The sequence below is a fragment of the Myripristis murdjan genome, chromosome 18 (genome assembly GCF_902150065.1).
Source record: "Myripristis murdjan chromosome 18, fMyrMur1.1, whole genome shotgun sequence".
Taxonomy (NCBI): domain Eukaryota; kingdom Metazoa; phylum Chordata; class Actinopteri; order Holocentriformes; family Holocentridae; genus Myripristis; species Myripristis murdjan.
In genome coordinates this window covers 3,150,048-3,173,647 of record NC_043997.1, presented here as the reverse complement: position 1 = coordinate 3,173,647, position 23,600 = coordinate 3,150,048, and the positions used below count along the sequence as shown (strand labels likewise).

The window sequence follows — 23,600 nt, the reverse complement described above, 5'->3', positions numbered from 1 at the left end:
ATTTAGGTTACCATAGACCCACATATAGCAAAACAAATTAAAAATTCCACAGTCAGGACGTATTGTTTACCAAATCCACAGACTAACAGGCCAATGTGAACTTGCACTTGTTGTGTTGCAAACACAAACTAGCCTATGGGTGAAATTAATTCCATGACATGATGCCTAAAATTCTAATAGTTGCTAGTTCAGCAAAACTAAAAACCAAAAAAAAAAAAAAAAAAAAAAACTTCTGTGGCTAAGTGGCAACATATTAGCAAGAGGCTAATAAATAGGGTATAGGCTACTGTTTCAGTACATGCACAATTAACGTCACGCATAGAGACTTGCATACCTTTATCTTTTGAACGTTTCTCCTCTTCTTCTCTCCTTCTCTTTCTGAACTGGGCACCTGATGTTTTTTTTGGCCTTTTGTCCATGATACACCATTGACTTTTTGTTGTTGTTGTTATTGTTTGGCATTTTCACATAACCCAATAAATTACATGTAGCTATAGCTATGAATGAAATACAATTTATTTGGAAGCAGCAGTTTGTGTTGTTTGGCCTGGGATCTTTCATATCAGAGGTTAGTCTATCCCCGCCCCCCTCCCCTTTGCTTTTCCTGAGACTCACAACCTGCGCACACACTGTAAAAACGCCAACTTATGATTTGTTATCCTAACCTGTTTTTTTAAGTCAAGTGAACAACCACTTGGGCAATTTGCTGAGCTAACTTGAAAAAACAAATTTACGCAATGTTTCTCAAAAATAGTACTGTCAATGTGAATAGTTTAGTTCAGACAACTATTGTTTGTGAGTTATATATAGCCGAAATGGTTTTCACTTCACAGGTGTGCCTTATCAGGGTTAATTAGTGGAATTTCTTGCTTTATCAATGGGGTTGGGACCATCAGTTGTGTTGTGCAGAAGTCAGGTGACTACCTCTTGAAGCTCATCGAGAGAATGCCAAGAGTGTGCAAAGCAGTAATCACAGCAAAGGGTGGCTATTTTGAAGAAACTAGAATATAAAACATGTTTTCAGTTATTTCACCTTTTTTTGTTAAGTACATAACTCCACATGTGTTCATTCATAGTTTTGATTCCTTCAGTTAGAACAGGGGTGTCAAACTCGTGCCATGGAGGGCCAAGAGGCTGCAGGTTTTCATTCCAACCAACAACTCCACCAGGTGATTTCACTGATCACCCTACCTCGAAACAGAGAGGCGGGACTAATCAGTGAAATCACCTGGTGGAGTTGTTGGTTGGAATGAAAACCTGCAGCCTCTTGGCCCTCCATGGCACGAGTTTGACACCCCTGAGTTAGAATCTACAATGTAAATAGTCATGACAATGAAGAAAACGCATTGAATGAGAAGGTGTGTCCAAACTTTTGGCCTGTACTGTATGTACTTCCGCCATAAAACTCAACAGAAGAAGAAGAAAAATACTTCCCAGAAGAAGAAGAAGAAGAAGAAAAAAAGAAAACAAAACAACTATAACCTGCCTCCCACTCCCACTTGTTCACGCCACATTTTAGATTTCCAAGGAGATGCGTGCCACAGATGGGATAAAAGACGAAGAACAGAGAGGTTTTATGTTTTCGGCATGAATATGCATGAATAAGGTGAGTGTTGTCAACTATATTTACTTTTGTAACAGCTAACGTTACAGCTTCTCTGTAGTTTCCTGTCGGTTAAAATCGAAGACGTGCTACATGACGTATTCAGTGAATCAGAAACTATCCATTTGTGTGCTAGCTCTGTATGTCGGAGCGCAACGGTCCACGGACTTATCAATCACTGGCTAACAGCAGCACACTGGCTTAGCTTGTCTATTCAGAGAAGAGGTATCACTTCGGCTTATTTTTCAATCTGTGTTAGGCATACTACTGCTCATTCATTGGTAGCTGAATTGTTAGGTCTGTTTGATTACTAAATTGCAAGTTAACTCTGATGGATAACTAGACATTAACAGAAACAATAATATTGTCAGCAGGTATAATCTGCCAGCCATAAAATTGATAGTGTTATCAATTATTATATAATATACACTATATTACCAAAAGTATTCGCTCACCCATTCAAATGATCAGAATCAGGTGTCCTAATCACTTGGCCTGGCCACAGGTGTATAAAATCAAGCACTCAGGCATGCAGACTGTGAAACAAGACATTTGTGAAAGAATGGGCCGCTCTCAGGAGCTCAGTGAATTCCAGCATGGAACTGTCATAGGATGCCACCTGTGCAACAAATCCAGTCGTGAAATTTCCTCGCTCCTAAATATTCCACAGTCAACTGTCAGCTCTATTATAACAAAATGGAAGCGTTTGGGAACAACAGCAACTCAGCCACGAAGTGGTAGGCCACGTAAAGTGACGGAGAGGGGTCAGCGGATGCTGAAGCGCATAGTGCAAAGAGGTCGCCGACTTTCTGCACAGTCAATTGCTACAGAGCTACAAACTTCATGTGACCTTCAGATTAGCCCAAGTACAGTACGCAGAGAACTTCATGGAATGGGTTTCCATGGCCGAGCAGCTGCAGCCAAGCCACACATCACCAAGTGCAATGCAAAGCGTCGGATGCAATGATGTAAAGCACGCCGCCACTGGCCTCTAGAGCAGTGGAGACGCGTTCTCTGGAGTGATGAATCACGCTTTTCCATCTGGCCATCTGATGGACGAGTCTGGGTTTGGAGGTTGCCAGGAGAACGGTACATTTCAGACTGCATTGTGCCGACTGTGAAATTTGGTGGAGGAGGAATTATGGTGTGGGGTTGTTTTTCAGGAGCTGGGCTTGGCCCCTTAGTTCCAGTGAAAGGAACTTTGAATGCTTCAGGATACCAAAACATTTTGGACAATTCCATGCTCCCAACCTTGTGGGAACAGTTTGGAGCGGGCCCCTTCCTCTTCCAACATGACTGTGCACCAGTGCACAAAGCAAGGTCCATAAAGACATGGATGACAGAGTCTGGTGTGGATGAACTTGACTGGCCTGCACAGAGTCCTGACCTGAACCCGATAGAACACCTTTGGGATGAATTAGAGCGGAGACTGAGAGCCAGGCCTTCTCGACCAACATCAGTGTGTGACCTCACCAATGCGCTTTTGGAAGAATGGTCAAAAATTCCTATAAACACTCTCCTCAACCTTGTGGACAGTCTTCCCAGAAGAGTTGAAGCTGTAATAGCTGCAAAAGGTGGACCGACATCATATTGAACTCTATGGGTTAGGAATGGGATGGCACTTCAGTTCATAGTATGAGTAAAGGCAGGTGAGCGAATACTTTTGGTAATATAGTGTACATAAAAAAGATAAGACAAACAGAAAAATCTGTGATTTAATGAATATTGATCACAATACATTCTATGTATTTGAATTTGTCATGTACCCTTTTTTGAGTACAGTTTTAACTATTTTGTTGTTTTGATCTATTTTTAGGAGTTGAATGCAGGGTAAGGTGTGCAAGTTTTCACGCCCTGATCGAGAGGTCCTCTTCAAGCATTACAGACTTCGACATTGCCAAGGGGCGATTCTGGCCACTGCCGTGCCTGTACACAGACTGCGTCTGCACTTTCAAGACAACTGGTGCACTGAAGTCCCATCTCACTAGAGCACACAAACACGCCTCTAAACCTAAAGAGCATATCACTTTTTTCTGTCATCTGTGTGATTTCAAAGACCTTTGCACATCTGCTAAATATAGTAAATCTCTGTGACTGTAATGTTTAACCTTTAAAAGAAAATGTTGTTACATGAATGAAGTTGTTATAATTTGTGAGTTTTGGTGCTGGTTTGTCATGTTTTTCCCCTAAAGAGATAGAATATTTTAAATCATTGTGCAAAAAAGAAAGAGGTACTTGTACAATTATTGACAAAGCACTTTAAAAAAAAAAAAAAAAAAAAAGTTAAATTATTGAGTCAGTCACAGCAAATGTTTTTCATTGTTATTAAAAAAAAGAGTTATGTGTTCTTGAGTGTTCTTGTCTGTTACTGAGAAGGGTCCAGCAGCAGCTTTCAGACTTAAGGCGGAATGCTCATATACAGCAGTCAGTTTTGTTGTAGTTATCCCAACTTAAAAGCATGCTTTTTTGTGTAAACCTGTTTATGTAAGTAAATTAAGCTAACTTAAAAATGTAAGGCAACCAGCTGCACATCCTTTTTGAGTTTACTGAACTTCTGGGCACCCAAGTTGCATTAACTGCAAATCTTGAGTTTAAATAAAAGTTAGCTCAACAAGACATATACTGTCCAGTGTACCTGTAATTATAATTTTACTGAACAAACAACTTCAAGTTGGCTAAACTTAAGAATTTAAGTAAAGTTAACCTATGTATGTTAGTACATCACAATAGTAATTTTGAGTTTTTTCAACTTGACATAACAGTTTGAGTAAACAAGCAGTCTAACTCACAAATTTAAGTTGTTTAAACTTTACAACCCCAGAAGTTGAAGAAACTCAAAAAGGCTGTGCAGCTGGTTGCCTTACATTTTTAAGTTTTCTCAACTTCAGAATTTTTACAGTGTAGGCAGGATCAGCCAGAGCTTAAATCGCATACATACACATGCATACAAAAATATATTAAGTAGTCAAAACAAGGCCGTAACCCCCATATACACTGAGAGGTACAAGTCCCCCCCAATGTTCAGGCACTCCAAAAATGTCCCCCAAAAATATTGCTGGAATATATTGGCAATTCAATGTTCAGGCATATCTGTCTCCCCCAGTGCTGAAATGGTGGTTTCGGCCCTGACTCAAAATATTAAAACCACTGCAAAGTCAATCAAGCTGCCGCTGTCAAAAATGTACTTATTGACATCGGCGAATTATAGTGCGCACGTAATTACTGCCACTTAATTTTCTGAGACAAACATTCACCTGCATTTCTGCAGGATTTACAGCCCAGGGGTCCGTTTCACGAAGCAGGTTTAGTGAAAACTCTGAGTCTGTTAACCCTGAAATGAGAGAAACTCTGAGTTTTCCGTTTCACAAAGGGAGGTAACTCAAAGCGGAGAAAGAGGGGTGACTCTAGCCTGTTTAACAGAGGGAGGGAACTTAAGCTCTCAGTCAGTTACCGCAGTAACAGACTCCATGAAACTAACCTGGTTGGGACCAGGTTTTTCTCATGAAACCTCGACTTTCTCTCTGTGTCCGCCCTCTTTCAGCCACACGGTATTTAACTTCCTCATTCATTCAGTCAGCAGGCCAGTTTTGGTGTGGCATATTAGTTCTGCCGTCTGTTATTTAAAATAATAATAATAATAGTAAAAAAAAAAAAAAAACAGTCAGTAGGCCTTTATTAGAAGTCCATTAGTAGTTAGGTGGCGAACATGGCATGTCCTTTCGACAACGATCCCGTGGATGAAGGTGCAGTGTTACTGCGCAGAGAATTAAATTTTCATCGGGAGATGGTGACCGCGCATAGATGTTTATGCCGAGGTCTTACCTGTTTGAACAATGTTTTTAGATAGATAGATAGATAGATAGATAGATAGATAGATATACTTTATTGATCCCAACCAGGGAAATTCTGGAAATTATTTCCAAATATTTCATCTTAAACTGCTGCCAAGTGCGCTTCTCCCCCGCGGGATTGTACCTAAATGAAATAAATTAATAGGCAACCATTCAAGCAGTTTTCCCCAGTAATATTATTGTGATTGCAACGGACTACATTTAAACTTACGCATTGACCCAAGCAGCAATGTTCTCCCACGCCGTCTCCCTCTCCTTTGCCGCTGCAGCGGTGTTGCACTTTTTTTCAAACTCGCTGTATGAATGCATTAAGATTTCCAATTCAGCTGGGGTGAAAAACGCAGCCCGACGCTTCCCCGTTGCCATGGTGACTCTTCAAATCGGAGGTTCTCATCAAGGTTTGTTCAGTCCGGCTGTCAGCTTTGTGCTCTGTGCGCCTTCACAGAAAAGGGGGCGTTTTGGCGTCATATGATTCTACTTCCGTGAAAAATGGACCGTTCACGGGCTGCATATTTCACGCAAGAGGAGCAGCTTGTCCTCATGGAAAGCTATGAAAATTTCAAAAATAAAATTAATGCTAAGAGCAACACTGTGGCCGCAAATAAGGCGAGAGAGGAGAGCTGGCGATTACTTTCAAAGGAAGCACAAAGGGGGATTCTGTCACTGTTATAGCCATTTTAAATAATTGCTGCAATATTCATTCAGTATTATGAATTTTAGTTTAGAAATATGTAACTTCAGTAGCCTTATGGGAGTGTAACCCGGATGCAAAATGCACATGCGTCACGTGACTGATGTGCCGCCAGTCAGCGCCGCATAAAGGTGTGTGCGGAAGTGGCATAGCGGGTTTTTTGCTAAGCCACAGGTGTGCCGAGTTGCTGCAGGAGCCTTGTGTCCGGTCCGCCAAGAGCGAGTGTGTTTGGTCCGCCGACAGCGAGTGTGTTTGGTCCGCCGACAGCCGCCGACAGCGAGTGTGTTTGCTCCGCCGACAGCGAGTGTGTTGCTCCGCCGACAGCGAGTGTGTTTGCTCCGCCGACAGCGAGTGTTCATAGCGAATTGGCCAGAAACGCTGGCCAGGTTGATGGCGAGCTACCAGGACTGTTGACTTCATAGCCAAGCTTCTACTTCTCTCCTGCCGGTCCTGGTAGGAGGCTCCTTGCAGCCAGTGTTTTTTTTCTCTTTTGGGAAGGACTTTTCTTTTGGAGGACTCTATTCTTTTACGAAAGGAATTCTGGTTGATAACTGAAACCACAACAAATAACCTTCACGGATTTTGGACTATACACTTATATGGACAGCAGCCTTAACTGGCAGTAAGGGTTGAGTGTGTTATTCTGTTTGTGCTATGAAATGAATTGTGGAAAAAGGAACTGAAGAATTAAGTTGTGAACTGTGAATTTATTTAGAATTGTTTTGTTTTGTTTTGCTTAATGGCCATTCTCACAATGTAACAGTTGTTGCATATTTTTTTTATTTTTTTGCTGTCAATACATGGTACCATTTCTTCACCAAATTGCATCTTGTGTGATTCAGTACTGTTCATTTTCTCCCTGAGCCGAACCCTCTTCTGATTTCTAGTCCAACTGTTATTTAAATTTACTTTATATAACACATTTTTATAATTTTGCTATTCATATAGGTTACATAATTTCATGGCGAGCTAGCCAGGAGTAACTGTTACAGTGCTGAAATCACACCAGTGGGCAATAATAAGTAATCATGGATATCCTTGCTAAATATGGTATTAAAATACCTAATGCAGTGGTGATTGAGGGAATTACAAAGACAGAAACTGATGATGAAGTCCTTGACTTTTTGCAGCAATATGGTTCTGTCTCTAAATCTGAAATGATAGATGAGTCCGGCTCCACTTTCGATCAAACACTCATTGTTGAATACAGTTCTGGTGACGCGATAGCTGCATTGCGGCCCATCCTGCCACACTCTTACCAGGCAAGTAATTCAAAAGTAGTGTATAAAATTTCTGACTTATCAACCGTCTGCGTAGCCCAGGTTGAGAGCTCTGCAACAAAAACTTACCTTTCAGAGCTGCAAAATCTTGCGAAACTTACCGGGAAGGACATTGCAGATGTCCTGAAGGGTGCGATGTCTCAAATTGGTCACTCTATCCCAGTTCTGCATCCTGTCCCTGTCTCAGTGAAGGAGCCAGACGACGATGAGGACGACGATGAAGAGGATGAGAGTTCATTGCCGCCTGAGCCTTCACACCCTGTGTCTTCTGTCACATTCCCAACTGCAAATCCTGCTGTTCTTAGCACCACTCGCCACAGCCTGAGGGGGGAGCCATTCTCTTTTCAGTCTGCATCTCAGCCCAGAACTACACCAGCCGGGCCAGCCATAGCTGCTCGTGAGATCAACCCACCAGAAATACAACGGTATGTTGTCGAGCATATAGTCAAGAATGAAGATAATGCCTTTCACCTCTCAGCACAGAGGCTCAGATCTTTCTCTGGAAAGGTGCCACGGCCACAGAATGAAACAGACTATGATACATGGAGCTCTGGTGTAGAGTTGCTGCTGCAAGACCCTGCAGTGTCCGATCTACAGCGTTCAAGGAAAATTTTTGAAAGTTTGCTGCCCCCTGCTGCTGACACGGTCAAGCACCTTCGACCTGACACACCACCAGTCATCTATTTGCAAACTCTAGACTCTGCATATGGCACGGTACAAGATGGAGATGAACTTTATGCAAAATTTATAGACACTTTTCAAAATGCTGGAGAGAAATCATCTGCATATCTTCAGCGACTACAAGTTGCCTTGAATGCTGCTGTAAAGAGGGGAGGAATCTCGGAAGATGAAGTCAATAAGCATCTTCTCAACCAGTTCTGCAGAGGTTGTTGGAATGACACTCTCATTGCCCAGTTGCAACTTAAACAGAGGAAATTGAACCCCCCTTCATTCTCTGAGTTACTACTCCTGCTTCGCACTGAGGAAGATTGTGAAGCTGCTAAAGCAGTGAGAATGAAGCAACATCTGGGCCCCAGTAAGCCAAAAGCCATCACCCAAGCTCAATATGCCTTCACAGACAGCGATGGGAAGGGTGCATGCGCCACCTTGACAACACTCACCCAGCAACTCACAAAGCAACTGGCCGATATTCAACGACAACTAGCAACACTAACAGCTGCCCAATCAGGTCCAAAGAAACCAGCACTCCCAAAGACCACTAGTGGCAGTAAATTGGGTGGAGGTCCACGAGCTGGGAAGTCAACTGTCACACCATCAGCCATAACCCCCCCTCTTGGACCAAAGCCCGGTTACTGTTTCCGCTGTGATGAAGACGGCCACATTAAGTTGCAGTGCGACAAACCCCCAAATCCAGCTCTTGTCACCATAAAGAGAAAAGAGTTCACAGAGAAACAGCAGAGATGGCGGAGTTCTAATAGCCACGTTCAGCCTTTAAACTAGAGCCGGTTCCTGTTAAGGGGCGAACAGGCACCACCATGGATCAACAATGTCCCACCAATCAGAAACCTGCTGAGTGTGCAAAACTGAAGAGATCAATCACAACCTGGCGGCTGCCCAAAGGACTTGTGGGCTCACGATGTACTGCAGTTGTGAATATTTCTGGCCAAGATTTTCATTGCCTTCTGGACACAGGTTCGCAAGTAACAACCATTCCAGTCTCTCTCTACAACCTGCATTTTTCAGATCAACCAGTCCAATCACTGCATGACCTCCTCCAAGTAGAGGGTGCAGCAGGTCAAGCTGTCCCATACCTGGGTTACATTGAAACAACCATAACCTTTCCCCAGGACTTCCTTGGCACAGCATTCACTGTTCCCACTCTTGCCCTCATTGTTCCTGATGTCAGATCAGACTTTCAATCATCTGTCTTGATTGGTATGAACACTCTGGAAGCAGTGTATGATCAATACTCAGGATGACAACAACTTCTTGCCTTCATTGCATGGATATCGTGCAGTATTAAAAGTGTTGCAGATACGTCACCGACAGAACCAGGATGGAGTCATCAGACTAGCCAGCAAGGCTCCTGTATTGATTCCTGCTGGACAAACTATTGCCGTTGATGGCAAAATTGAACCCCCAGTACCATCTACAGGACATTGTGCACTCATTGAACACCCTTCAACCCCTCTGCCTGGTGGACTCTGTGTCTCAAACTGTCTGATAACACTACGGGATCGGTCACCGTACACAGTCCCTGTTGTCTTGTGCAACAAATCTGAGCAAAATGTCTTTCTTCCACCCAGCAGTATCATTGCAGCGATTAGTCCTTCTCCATGTGTTTTGTCACACCATGTGGTGCCCAACCCGCCAACATCTGAGAACCATCCCGTAACCCCCCTGAACTTTGATTTTGGAGCTTCACCTATACCAGAAGAATGGAAAGAGCGTATAACCAATAAACTCAACAATCTACAGGAGGTTTTTTCACATCATGATCTTGACTTTGGCTGTACTGATAAGGTGAAACATTCCATAAAACTCCACGATGAGACCCCCTTCAAGCATCGCGCTCGACCAATCCACCCCCATGACCTTGAAGCAGTCCGGAACCATCTGCGGGATCTGCTTGAAGCTGGTGTGATTCGTGAGTCAGATTAACCTTTCTCATCACCTATTGTTGTGGTCCGTAAAAAGAACAATGATGTCCGGCTTTGTATTGACTATCGGAAACTGAATCTCCAAACCATTAGAGATGCCTATGCTCTTCCAAACCTGGAGGAGTCGTTCTCAGCATTAACAGGTTCTCGGTGGTTCAGTGTACTTGACCTGAAATCTGGCTACTACCAGATTGAAATGAATGAAGAAGACAAACCTAAGACGGCTTTCGTGACACCCCTTGGGTTCTGGGAGTTCAACAGGATGCCCCAAGGTGTTACAAATGCTCCCAGCACTTTTCAACGCCTTATGGAGAAATGTGTGGGTAGTCTGAACTTGAAAGAAGTACTCGTCTTTCTTGATGATCTGATCATCTTCTCTGACACCTTAGAAGAGCATGAACGCCGCTTGTTGAGAGTACTACACAGATTGAAGGAGTTTGGTCTCAAACTATCTCCCGAAAAGTGTAAATTCTTCCAGACATCAGTGCGTTATTTGGGGCATGTGGTGTCAGAGCGAGGAGTGGAAACTGACCCAGAAAAAATCAACACCTTAAAATCCTGGCCAGTGCCTACTAAACTGAAGGAGTTGAAGTATTTTCTGGGATTTGCTGGCTATTATAGGCGCTTCATTAAAGACTATTCCACCTTGGCCAAACCTCTCAATGAGCTCACCCGAGGTTATGCGCCAACCCGAAAATCCACCAAAGGAGCCGCCCCCAGCAATGCAAAGTTCCTCAATCCTGCAGTGCCCTTTGGAGAGCGGTGGACAACTGAGTGCCAGCAAGCCTTCGAAACACTGGTTGAGAAACTCACCTCTGCTCCTGTTCTTGGATTCGCCAACCCAAAGCAGCCCTATATCCTCCATACTGATGCTAGCACTATTGGATTGGGTGCGGTTGGTTGAGGGTGATAGCTTACGCCAGTCGAGGTCTGACAGCCAGCGAATCCAGGTACCCAGCACACAAGTTGGAGTTCCTGGCACTGAAATGGTCAGTTACTGAGAAGTTCCATGACTATCTGTATGGAACCGCCTTCACCGTTGTCACCGACAGCAATCCATTAACATACATCCTAACATCAGCAAAGTTGGACGCTACCATCCATCGATGGTTAGCTGCCCTGTCAACCTACTCCTTTAAGCTGCAATACCGCTCTGGGAAGCAAAACGTGGATGCCGATGCCCTGTCCCGCCGTCCCCATAGCAATGTCTCAGATGACCTGTCCCAGAAGGAAGAGGATGCGCTTCAACAATTTGGCTGCCAACACCTCACTGAACTTGAGGATGTGGAGGAGATTTCAGCGGACATAGTGGAAGCTATTTGCCGGAGTTGTCTGGTACGAAGCCTCCCTCGATCACACTCCATTCAGTGCTGCCCTACTCTGGTGGAGTCTTTGTCTGTCTCCACTGATGCCATCCCAGAAAGTTATGCCATAGAAACACAGCACGGCCTGCCAGTCATTCCACCTTTGTCCCAGCTGGACCTCAAAGAAAAGCAGAGAGCAGATTCCTGTGTGCGGGAGGTCATTCATCAAATGGAGACTGGTGAAAAGGTCCCTCCAACGATGAAGCATGAACTCCCTGAAGTTGCTCTTCTTCTAAGAGAATGGAATCGCCTTGAATTGCGTGACGGTGTCTTATACCGAAGACGACAAAATGATGAACAAGTCTCATTCCAACTGGTTTTGCCGAGAGAGCTACGCTCGATGGTCTTAACATCCCTTCATAATGACATGGGGCATCTGGGGATTGAAAGGACTCTTGACTTGGTACGAACTCGATTCTTCTGGCCTCGAATGGCCTTTGACGTAGAGACTAAGATCAAGACCTGCGACCGTTGTGTTCGACGAAAAGCCTTGCCTGAAAAAGCTGCTCCCTTGGTCAATATCACAACCAGCCATCCTCTTGAACTGCTCTGTATGGACTTTCTCTCACTTGAACCAGACACCAGTAATACAAAGGACATCCTTGTCCTCACCGATCACTTCACCAAGTTTGCTGTAGCCATTCCCACACCAAATCAAAAGGCAAAAACTGTAGCAAAGTGTTTATGGGACCAATTCATTGTGTATTATGGCATCCCTGAACGTCTTCATACAGACCAAGGACCTGACTTTGAATCCCGGTTGATCAGAGAGCTTTGTGAACTAACTGGCATTGAAAAGACACATACTACTCCATACCACCCCCGTGGCAATCCAGTTGAACGTTTCAACAGAACTCTCCTCAGTATGCTAGGAACGTTGGAACAGAAGCAAAAATCCAAATGGAAGGAATATGTGAAACCTTTAGTACATGCATACAATTGCACCCGCAATGATGTCACAGGGTTCACACCCTATGAGCTGATGTTTGGAAGGTCACCTCGACTGCCAGTAGATTTGGCCTTCGGTTTACCAGTGTCTCCACCTCAGTCCCTATCACACAGCCAATATGTCAAAGACCTGCGGTCAAGGTTGATGGAAGGGTATCAGCTTGCCTCAAAGAACGCTGTGAAATCCATGGAAAAGAATAAGACTCGCTTTGATAAGCATGTGACACCATCTATCCTGGAGGTGGGGGACAAGGTGCTGGTGCGAAATGTGAGGCTTCGTGGAAAACATAAGCTCGAGGACAAGTGGGAGCGTGATGTGTACATCGTTGTGAAACGTGCCGGAGATCTCCCAGTATATACTGTGCGACCGGAAAGATCCCTGACTGGCCCGACTAGGACTCTCCATAGGGATCTTCTTTTGCCGTGTGGGTTCCTTCCAACTTGTGTTGAGGATAAGTTCTCAAGTCCTGTCCGCCGACCTAAAACTCGTAGTCAGCCTCAAACTGACACAGATTCTCTTGAAGGTCTTGTGGACGATGAAATGGACGATCTCCCATACCTACCTCATTGTCTTCCTGCTCGATTCAGCATGAACCTCACGCCTTCAGCTCAGTATCCAGCTAGTATAGCTGGTGCTCCTGCTCAATCTTCCAGTGGCTCAGAGCTTTTTAGTCCCTTGCCACTTACTGATCCTGCAGTTCCTGATTCTCTGAATAACCGCTCACCTGCAGTGGAGGAGGATTCTTTGGCATCTGAACCAGAGCCACCCCTTGAATCCCATGTGGATGGGACGACTGAAAGAGAGGGAAGAGAGGAATCACCTGAACCTGACGCTGTGCCTCAACAGGAGAAACCTGAGACCCAAGAGCACCAGAGTGGCCAATTTGAGACATCCACCCATCATCATGAGACAGCTATTGAACCAACTAGTCCAGTCGAATCAGTTACCGAATCTGCTAATCAGTCTCATGATGCTAAAGGTAGTAACATTGTGGAACCTCATGTTGACACTCTTAGACGTTCCACGCGACAACGACAGCCGCCTACGCGACTTCAGTATTCTGCTTTGGGTAATCCACTTATTTCTGTCGTTCAGGCTCTTTTCCAAAATTTAGCTAATGTCTGTACTGATGCTTTGCAGTTACCCTCTGCAGCAACTCTTTCACCGGCACCTCGTGTTCATATTGTGTAGCATGCACCGAGACGTGCATGATTTAAAGGGGGGAGGGTGTAACCCGGATGCAAAATGCACATGCGTCACGTGACTGATGTGCCGCCAGTCAGCGCCGCATAAAGGTGTGTGCGGAAGTGGCATAGCGGGTTTTTTGCTAAGCCACAGGTGTGCCGAGTTGCTGCAGGAGCCTTGTGTCCGGTCCGCCAAGAGCGAGTGTGTTTGGTCCGCCGACAGCGAGTGTGTTTGCTCCGCCGACAGCGAGTGTGTTTGCTCCACCGACAGCGAGTGCTCCGCCGACAGCGAGTGTGTTTGCTCCGCCGACAGCGAGTGTGTTTGCTCCGCCGACAGCGAGTGTGTTTGCTCCGCCGACAGCGAGTGTTCATAGCGAATTGGCCAGAAACGCTGGCCAGGTTGATGGCGAGCTACCAGGACTGTTGACTTCTTAGCCAAGCTTCTACTTCTCTCCTGCCGGTCCTGGTAGGAGGCTCCTTGCAGCCAGTGTTTTTTTTCTCTTTTGGGAAGGACTTTTCTTTTGGAGGACTCTATTCTTTTACGAAAGGAATTCTGGTTGATAACTGAAACCACAACAAATAACCTTCACGGATTTTGGACTATACACTTATATGGACAGCAGCCTTAACTGGCAGTAAGGGTTGAGTGTGTTATTCTGTTTGTGCTATGAAATGAATTGTGGAAAAAGGAACTGAAGAATTAAGTTGTGAACTGTGAATTTATTTAGAATTGTTTTGTTTTGTTTTGCTTAATGGCCATTCTCACAATGTAACAGTTGTTGCATATTTTTTTTATTTTTTTGCTGTCAATACATGGTACCATTTCTTCACCAAATTGCATCTTGTGTGATTCAGTACTGTTCATTTTCTCCCTGAGCCGAACCCTCTTCTGATTTCTAGTCCAACTGTTATTTAAATTTACTTTATATAACACATTTTTATAATTTTGCTATTCATATAGGTTACAGGAGTGTTGCCTAGGAATTGGAGGTAAAGCCTGAGGTTAAGTCAGGTGACTGAAGGTGTGTGTGGGTGAGTCTAGCGGTGTTGGTTGGTTACCATGGTTACATGACAATTTTGACCACTATTTCCGCTGCTTAGAGCTCCTTGTCAGTAGTTTCAGATAATTGTTCGTTATATTTGAAGTTTAACTAGAATTATGGCGCCATTTCAGTTGATGTTTGTTTGCTCCTTTTTTGTTAAATCTTTTTTTCTAAATAGGAATAAGTGGTGTTTGGAGTGCGTTTGAATCACCACTGGCTGCTCCCGTCCAATCATCACCTTCGGATGCCGTGACAGTCACCGTTATAATATAAAGGGTTTCCTTTAAAAAAGCAGGCTACTATAACAAAGTCTGTGATACAACGGAATATTTCTAACAAACGTGAAGTCTGTGCACCACTAATAGTATACCTGCATTGTGCATATGTGTTACTAATCACCGGACAAAAATTACTTTGTGATTTCACCTGGGTGAGATAGCGCCGCTTTTATATCCGGACGGGGTTAAACTTAGCTCATAACCTGGTCAGGACCAGGTTATGAGCTAAGCATAAGTTACCATGGTGATCTAGCCGGGTTAAAAGAGAGCCACCTTCGTGATACAGGAAAGCCTGGCTTTAGACTCAACATACCTCGCTAACCCGCTAAACCTGCTTCGTAGTACACCCCTCGGATGTGGGCTGTAGTGGTTTGGTGCTTCGGCAAAGCCTCTGCAGGCTGTGCAGGTCGCAGTTAGCCTCTCTCAGCCAGACGCTGCCGCGACCCGCCGAGCAAAGGAGACTCGGAAAGTGCAACAACCTGCTAGCTTGACTACATCCACACAACCCGGTCCTTCTTTTTGTACCATTCCGTTTAAAAAGACCTCACTTCCTTTGGATTTGAGGCCAGGGGCCCGTTGCACAAAAGTAGGATTAAGACATCCGGGATAAGTGAGTGAGCCGAGCTCAACGAATCCAAAACACGAGCGTCCAGGCTCAATTGGTTGCACAAAGACTAAGCCAGGATGAGCAGACACGGATTCATCAAGCCAGCTGAAACCTATCCTGGATAAGTGCGCGCACGCGGCTTCCTCAGTAGACCCCGCCATTGATCACAGATTCACCGATCCACCATGGCAGCGAGAGCAGCGTATTTCTCCCCCTCTGAGGCAGAAATCCTTATGGAGGCTTACGAGGAGGTGAAGGATCAAATAAAAAAGAAGGACAACACGGCCACTGTTATCAAACAACGAGAGAAAGCGTGGAAAAGTACTGCAGACCGCCTGAATGCGTAAGTAGCGCGCAAATACACACTCACTGTTCCGCTGAAACCATCACAATTACAATCCAAATAGTTAATTAACATCTCCGAAAACGTAGCTGTACTCTGATTATTAATCAGTTGAAATTGTAAGTGAAATTGACTGCAGATGTGAGTGAAATTGTGTAAATGTAACTCCATCAGACTGTATAACAATTTGATAAATAGATGAGCTCACTGACTGAATTGAATTTCCCTTTAGGATAAATAAAGTTCCTCTTATCTTATCCTTATATTTGCCCCTCATGCTCCTCTGCATGCACATCAAGATAAAATCCCCCTCAGGTGCCCATCATGTGGGTTTTGTGAATAGGAAATCCTTTCACAGCATTAATGTTTAGGTGAACATGACTTTTTGATATTGTCAGTTAATGAACACTGTACACTGCTTGTGATGTGCGTTGATTGGTTTAATAGTCTTCATCTTATAATTTCAGATGGTCTGCAATGCTGACTGTCTGATCAGCAATGTTGTGGCAAAGTGGCCTGGCTCGGTCCATAACTCCGGAGTCTTTCAGACCTCTGGAATCTATCAGCGCCTATCACAAGGTGAGCCACACAACCTCTATTAATAACCACTTTTTACATCATGGCTGTGTCAAGAATGTCACTCTATTTATGAGGCTGTGATGACGAGATTTTCTATTGACAGGTGAATTCTCTGGTGTGTTGCTGGGGGACAGGGGGTATGCCTGCCAGCCTTTTCTCCTGACACCACAGACCCCCAGGGGGCACAGCACTGGGACACTCCTGCATCTTCCCTGATGACGACAGTGGTCGGCTGCTCAGGGACCAATATGTGCTAAATTATTTTAGTTAACATGCATGCTCTAAATTTAAGTTAAACATGTCCTGCAGTGGCAGAGATGCATGCTGTGAATTTCAGTTAAATATGGCCTGCATTGGCAGAGGAATTAAAAAAAAAAATGTTTAATTGTATTTAAATTGATTTGGCCTCTTATGTCGTTTGTGCTGTATACTGTGTGTATACAAGCTTGCTACTGCATCCATTCATTTGTCTGTTCATTTGTTGTGTATGGATTTGTCCTGCATTTATTTCAGTGTGCAGACATGCAGACCTTTGAATGTGTCTTTATTCCTGTGTTGTATAATATGCTTTGATTCTGTGCTTTCTATCATGTAGAGTCACTGTGTGAAGGAGCTGATTGTTTACCTGCTTTGATTTATCCTTATTCAATAAAGGAACAGCATGTTACTCTTTGATGTGTATTTATATTTATATGGGATGTGTATTTTATAATCTATGGGAAACTGTAAATTATCTAATGATTGCAACATCTAAAATCATCATTTAGCATCAAATTAATGATCACAAATGTTTAAATAATGACAGTGGATCTAGTTTCGACACCTTCCTAAAATAATCGCATAAGTCTTTTTTTTCTTTTCTTTTCTTTTTTTTTTTTTTTTTGTCAAAAATGAGTTTTTTTGTCTAAATAATCTCCTCTTGATGCTGGCCACCTCTGGTGAAATCACCAGCATCAGAACAGGTCATGCCATTCTACCCCTGAAGTATAACTGCCTAAATCAAGAGTGTGTCAAAACTGTGACTTCGGTAGTTTTATTTTGCCTAAGGCAAAAAAAAAAAAAAAAAAAAAAAAGTAACTTAGGCAATTTTACGTTTTTAGGCTATTTTAAGCGTTTCAGGACGGCAGCGGTATCAAGAAGGAAGAAAATTTCCTCTGCCAGTGAAGTTATTTCAATGATCCAGGGCTCATCCTCAATTGGTAAGTGATGAGGTTTAGTATAACTTTGGCATATAACATATTACAATTGCCTAAGTCAACAAAGGCATGTTCAGAAATTTGCCTAAGTCATTTATTTCTGTTATGTTACATAATTGACTGCCATTGTTCTTAGTATGTCAGTAGTCATCGCTCTCTTTTTTTTTTTTTTTTTTTTTTATAACATTTTGAGTGAAATTATCAATAAATATCATAGTTAATTTTTGGTGAATTTTTTTGTGTCTCTTGAAAAACCTGAAAAAATGACTTAGGCGATTATTTTAGGAAGGTGTCGATGTGATAACAATGCGTAGTGGGCAGTGGAATAACTTTTAGTTTCCGTTTGTGGTGACTGCTGACTGAGATAAGGGATAAGATTAAATAAATCCTGGAACTTAGCCTGGTCTGGAGCAGGCTAGCTCCACAGAATATATCTCCATGGTAACTTATATCAAAACATATCCTGCTATCCACTATCCTACTTTTGTGCAACCGGATCAAGGATAAATTAATCCAGGATAACCAAGATATCCCGGCTTAATCCCTTATCCTAGTTTTGTGCAACAGGCCTCTGGTGTTGATTTCCCAGTTAGTAATACGTTTTTGTTCCTCAAATATCAAGTTAGAAAGTCTTTTCATGGGAAATCTCCACCTTCGCTGCCAAAAGCACTGCGCGCCGGTGACAACAGCATCGCGAGACCTCGTGGGGGATTCAGGGCCTGTCGGGAATCCCGAAAGGCCCCGAACCCCCCAATTCCCCTGTATCCCACCTGCATGGAGGTCAAGTTGATTGAAACTGACAAAATTTGAGTATTTTCTTTTCATTTTATTCATCTTTTTTAGTTATTAAATTGTGGGTAATTTTATGGCAGATTTTTTGCGATGATTATCATTTTTTGTACAGTTTTTTTTCACAATAATTTTATGGTAATTAACCTGTAAATATAGAATTATTTTTTATTATAAATATAGTTTTCTTGTATGATTTTGCTCATTTTAAATTATTATTAATAATATGATATATAGTTTTACAATAATTAGTATTATGTTAAACTAATCATTTATGTATTTGTTCATTTGGTTATTTTTTATGTATCCATTTATTTATTTATTAGCGGGGGTGTTGTCATTTTTTAATTTGGTGGCAATTTTATGGTAAATTTCATGTCATTATTATCATGATTATTTTGACAAATCTTTGTGGTAATTTTGCGGTAATTTTGCAGTGCGTTTATATTATTTATATCATCAGATTTTTTTATTTGATTGATATTATTAATATTAATATTATTTGTTTATTTATTTTACTAACTTTCTGCCTATTCAAGTTCCAGAAAGATGATCTAATGTAAAACATATGTAATCAGTTCTTCACATATTTTTTTTTTTTTTTTTGTGTGTGTGTGTGTGTGTGGGCAAATGATTATGATTCTTTATGAAAAAAAATCATAAATAAAGCATAAATGAACACAAGAAAGTGTTTTTGTTTTTATATTTTTATTGTTTTTTTTTTTAAGGTGCTCAGTGTCTGTGGCTCTCTCCGGCCTGTCGGGCGGACAGAGCCTGACACCTGGTGGCCACTTTGAGGAACTGCAAGAGAATTCAAACCCAAATAATAGAAGGTGTCCAGGTTCAGTCACATGGTCACATCAAGGTTAGTGCTGAGTCATGCTTTGTATCCCAAACGTTGCTGATGTCATTTTTAAATTCTCAGTTTTATCTCAGGAAAGAATAAATATCCCAACCTCAGCGAACTGAGTGTATATTTAATATTTGGGGTTTATGCGTATCATCCCAGATGTTTATTTTCCTGTATATGGCATTATAATATAAACAGCCAACAAAAAAGTTGACGTTTTTTCTTTTTATACAGAATTTTCACCAACAGCTACTGGTTCTGGAAATTAAACGTCTCTTTTCTTGGTATTTCCATGTTTGAGTTGGAAAGTAGATCCGGCAGGAAGTAACCTTACACCTGAAAGAAACAAGTCCTTTCATGAATTATTGTAACTACATGAAAATAAATAAAGTTTACTGGGTGTTTTGTGAATGAACTTCATATGGGATCACACATGTTCTGTTTGAAAACATCCACACACACACACACACACACACACTCACAGAACTAATTGTCTCGTGAGTGTGAAAAGGTTATGTGTGACATAAATAAAGGTTGTGCATGTAATTGTCATCAAGATATGTAAAAGAGTGGTGTGTGTGTGTGTGTGTGTGTGTGTGTGTGTGTGTGTGTGTGTGTGTGTGTGTGTGTGTGTGTGTGTGTGCGTGTGTGTGTGCGTGTGTTTTAAATATGCTGATACCGTCAACGCTGGAATAATCAGATAAGAGCTGCGGGGAATGCACATGCATGCCAGCACACACACACACACACACACACACACACACACACAGAAAAACAAAAATCCAGCCAAACAAAAGTAATTATAAGCTCACTCAGGAAGACATTTGTGAACAAACACAGACTCTCTCTGTCTGTTTCACACACACACCTTTTCTTACATCACCCATATCACCTTTACACCTCACACACACACGCACACACACACACACACACACCGACACAGCTGCAGGTGACGAGAGAATAAAAGCAGCTGTGAAACCAGATATTTTATTGAGAGGTGGAAGAGGGAGGAAGTGAGAGAGAAAGAAAGGATGCAGTGGAGTAAGGAAGGAGGGAAGGAAGAAAGGAAGGAATAAAAAGAATGGAGGAAAGAAAGGAAGAGAAAGAAAGAAAGACGGAAGGAAGTAAAGAAAGGTACAGGTCAAAGAGAGATTGAGGTTAACAATAGGTAAGTCGATCTGTGAAAGTGGTGATTGTTTATAGTGAGTGTGTGTGTATGTGTGTGTGTGTGTGTGTGTGAGTGTGTGTGTGTGTGTGTGTGTGTGTGTTTCAGTCTGTACTAACTCTGCTTGAAGCTGAAGAAAGTTCAGAGAGCATCCACCAGGGAGACAAATTAATTTTTTTTATATTGAATTTATAAATGTAGCAGCGAGTTTTTGTTTCCTAGGATGGCGATGGAAGGAGGCGCGCTGCTGGAATTAAAAATCGCCATCCTAGAAAAAAAAAAAAACAGCCTTTCATCACCAACACCTGTCCAAGAGAAACCAGTCCAGCAGCACAATGCTCTTCCTCCTCCTCCTCTCCCTCAGTGCTGATGTGATGTGATGTTTACTGGGAACACTGGGAATCTGCTCCTTCATATCCACTGAAGCACATGGAAAACCCCAGTATCCCAGTGACAGGCACCTGTGATGTTTAATCTGATATTCCAGCCATGAACGAGGCCTGGGACGATATGTCGATCTCCCAGTTTGTGATTCCCAATTACTATCACGATTTTTGTGCACGTCGATTCGATATGTATTGTGATATATTGTGAAAAAATAAACTAAAAAACAACAACAATCAAACAAATCAGTCCTGAAAAGATTTAGCCTCCTGGCCAACAACCAATGGATTGATCAAGTCATCTAGTTTCACATGATACCAATATCTTTACTTTAACTTGATTCAGTTACCAAAAAAAATCATCAAAAATAAGTATCATGATACTTAAGTGAATAAATTTTTCCCCGTCCCTGCTGTTAACCTTAAATTCATTTGACTGTTGAAAATGAAAACACTTTGTCTCGCAGCGACTCGGCTCTGTTAAAAGCCGACGTCGCCTTTCACATTCGGGTTATCAGCTTTAGAGGCAGCAGAGCGACAGGAAACATCCACCCTAAGGATGCGTATCTTCATCCTGAGGATGAAGATACGCAGCCGTGACATCGTCATCATCATGGGGTCGTCATGAGTGACTGGCGTGCTGTGGCGCTCATGTCCGAGTTGTATTTTAAAGTCGGTTGTTCTGTCCTGCCCTGTCGGATCAATAAAAGAAAGAGTTTGGCTCGCCTGTTGTTCACCCACGGCCCCGAGTGCCGAGGCTCATAGTGCGTAAAAGAGTCCAACAATCTGCTGCCTCAGGAACTGCAGAGCTCCAAACCTCCTCTGGCATCAACATCAGCGCAGAAACTGAGCAACAGGAGCTTCATGGGGACCAATCAGGCTTCTCTGTGTGGTGGTCTGATGGACAGTCTGGGTTTGGGGAACACCAGGAGAACGTTCCCTGTCTGAGCGCATTGTGCCGACTGTGCAGTTTGCTGGAGGAGGGGTCACGCTGTGGGCTGGTGTTTCTGGGCTCGGCCTCGGCCCCTCAGCTCCACTGAAGGGAAATCTGAACGCTTCAGCTCACCGACACATTTTGGACAATTCTCTGCTTCCAGCTCTGTGGGACCAGTTTGGGGAAGGAAGGCCCTTTCCTGCCCCAGCATGACTGAGCCCCAGTGCACAGAGCAGCTCCATAAAGGCGTGGCCGGCTGAGTTTGGGGTGGAGGAAGTTGAGCGGCCCGCACAGAGCCCCGACCTCAACCCCATCCAACACCTTTGGGATCAACTGGAACGCAGACTGGGAGCCGGGCCCTCTGGTCCAAAATCAGAGTCTGAGCTCACAAAGGCTCAAAACTCCCACAGACACTCCAACATCTGGCAGAAACTCCCACAGACACTCCAACATCTGGCAGAAACTCCCACAGACACACTCCAACATCTGGCAGAAAGCCTCCCAGAAGAGTGGAAGCTGTTCTGCTGCAAAGGACCAACTCCATATTAATATTAAAATATTAGAATGCAGTGGCGGGCTGTCCATTTCACACCGAGGCCTTCAGTGATGTCCTTCTTAGTCCTACCTGAATGAATCCACCTCATAATACCCTAATGCACTAACACAGTATAACCGGGCGTCGAGTTCAACATCTCCCTGTTTTTCTTCACCCTTTTCGTTGTGGAGCTCCGTTTCCCTGCGCGCTTGTTGATGTTCGTTGAGCTGTAGATCCACTCGGGTGTCCGCAAATGTTTTTTAAAAGCACCGTAGCTTTTTAAGTGCCCCACCATGCTTTGGTGTCTCATCGCTGCCTTGGATAAACAGCTCAAGTTTGCAGACTCAGTGTGGCTCCAAACACCAAACCGATCTGGAAGGCAGGCATGGAAGGGCGCAAAGGAGTAATTTTGTCTAGAACGCCAACATAGGTAGAGCCGGCACTGGCCATGAGCCAGGGCTGCCACTAGCAGTCATTCATTTGAAAGTGGCGGACAAACCCTTTCCCTGGCTGGTACAGGCGAGCTAGTGTGGGGGTTGGCCGACATCTCCTCACGATATCTTTTCTTGAAAGAAATGGCGTTGCAAGTACATCTGCAACCTTCTGCAACCATTGTTGATTGAAAAAAAAAAAAAAACACAGTGAGTAGATCTATACGATTTGGCTTGTTCAGGTCGCTAACGGATCTCCGGCTTCAGTTTGGTTACTCTGAAGAGCGCCGCCTCTTGCTGGTGCGTATCCAATCAAAGGACGTGAACATGATACCTGCTAGCTGGCCGCGGTGTCTCCAACTCAAAATCTGATTGGTTATCGCAACTGTCTGTTTCCGTTAACTTAAAGCGTACCGGCGCCGTCACTGTGGACTCTGAAGGCCTCGGGGTAGATTTCTTGGAACCCGGCAACACATGAAAGATGAAATCTGATTGGATAAAAGCTCTAACATAAATATACAACAGTGGAAGCAGCGCGGCCAAGAGGAAAGATGTGGAATGAAGAGAGCAGACTATGGAGAATAATTTTATATACATACACTCCTGATCAAAATCTTAAGACCAGTTGAGAAATTGCAAGAATTTACATTTTGCACTATTGGATCTTAAGAAGGTTCTAAGTAGAGCTTCAAAATGCAAAAAGAAGAAATGGGAGTGAGACAAAAAAAAAAAAAAAAAAAAATTGAGTAAGCCATTTATTTCAAACAACCATTAAACTGAAATAGGCTGTTCATCAGCTCATCAAAAGTTTAAGACCACAACCTTTAAAAGCCCAAATCCTTGCAAAAATGTGGATTCAGTGTCATTTTCTGTCAGGTATCCACACTGTCATGACCTCCTGATGGCAAAGGCAAAAAAGCTTTC

The 23,600-nt window shown here is 43.2% G+C and overlaps 1 protein-coding gene across 1 annotated transcript in view; it reads left to right on the top strand.

Moving 5' to 3' along the window:
* The first annotated feature begins 20,256 nt into the window (after window positions 1-20,256).
* The window catches only part of LOC115376682 (dickkopf-related protein 2-like), a 9,862-nt gene continuing 6,518 nt past the window's right edge, over window positions 20,257-23,600 (top strand). The window contains exon 1 of the mRNA XM_030076431.1: window positions 20,257-20,396. The gene's annotated coding sequence lies outside the window, so the exon portion shown is untranslated. The remainder of the gene's footprint in view (window positions 20,397-23,600) is intronic.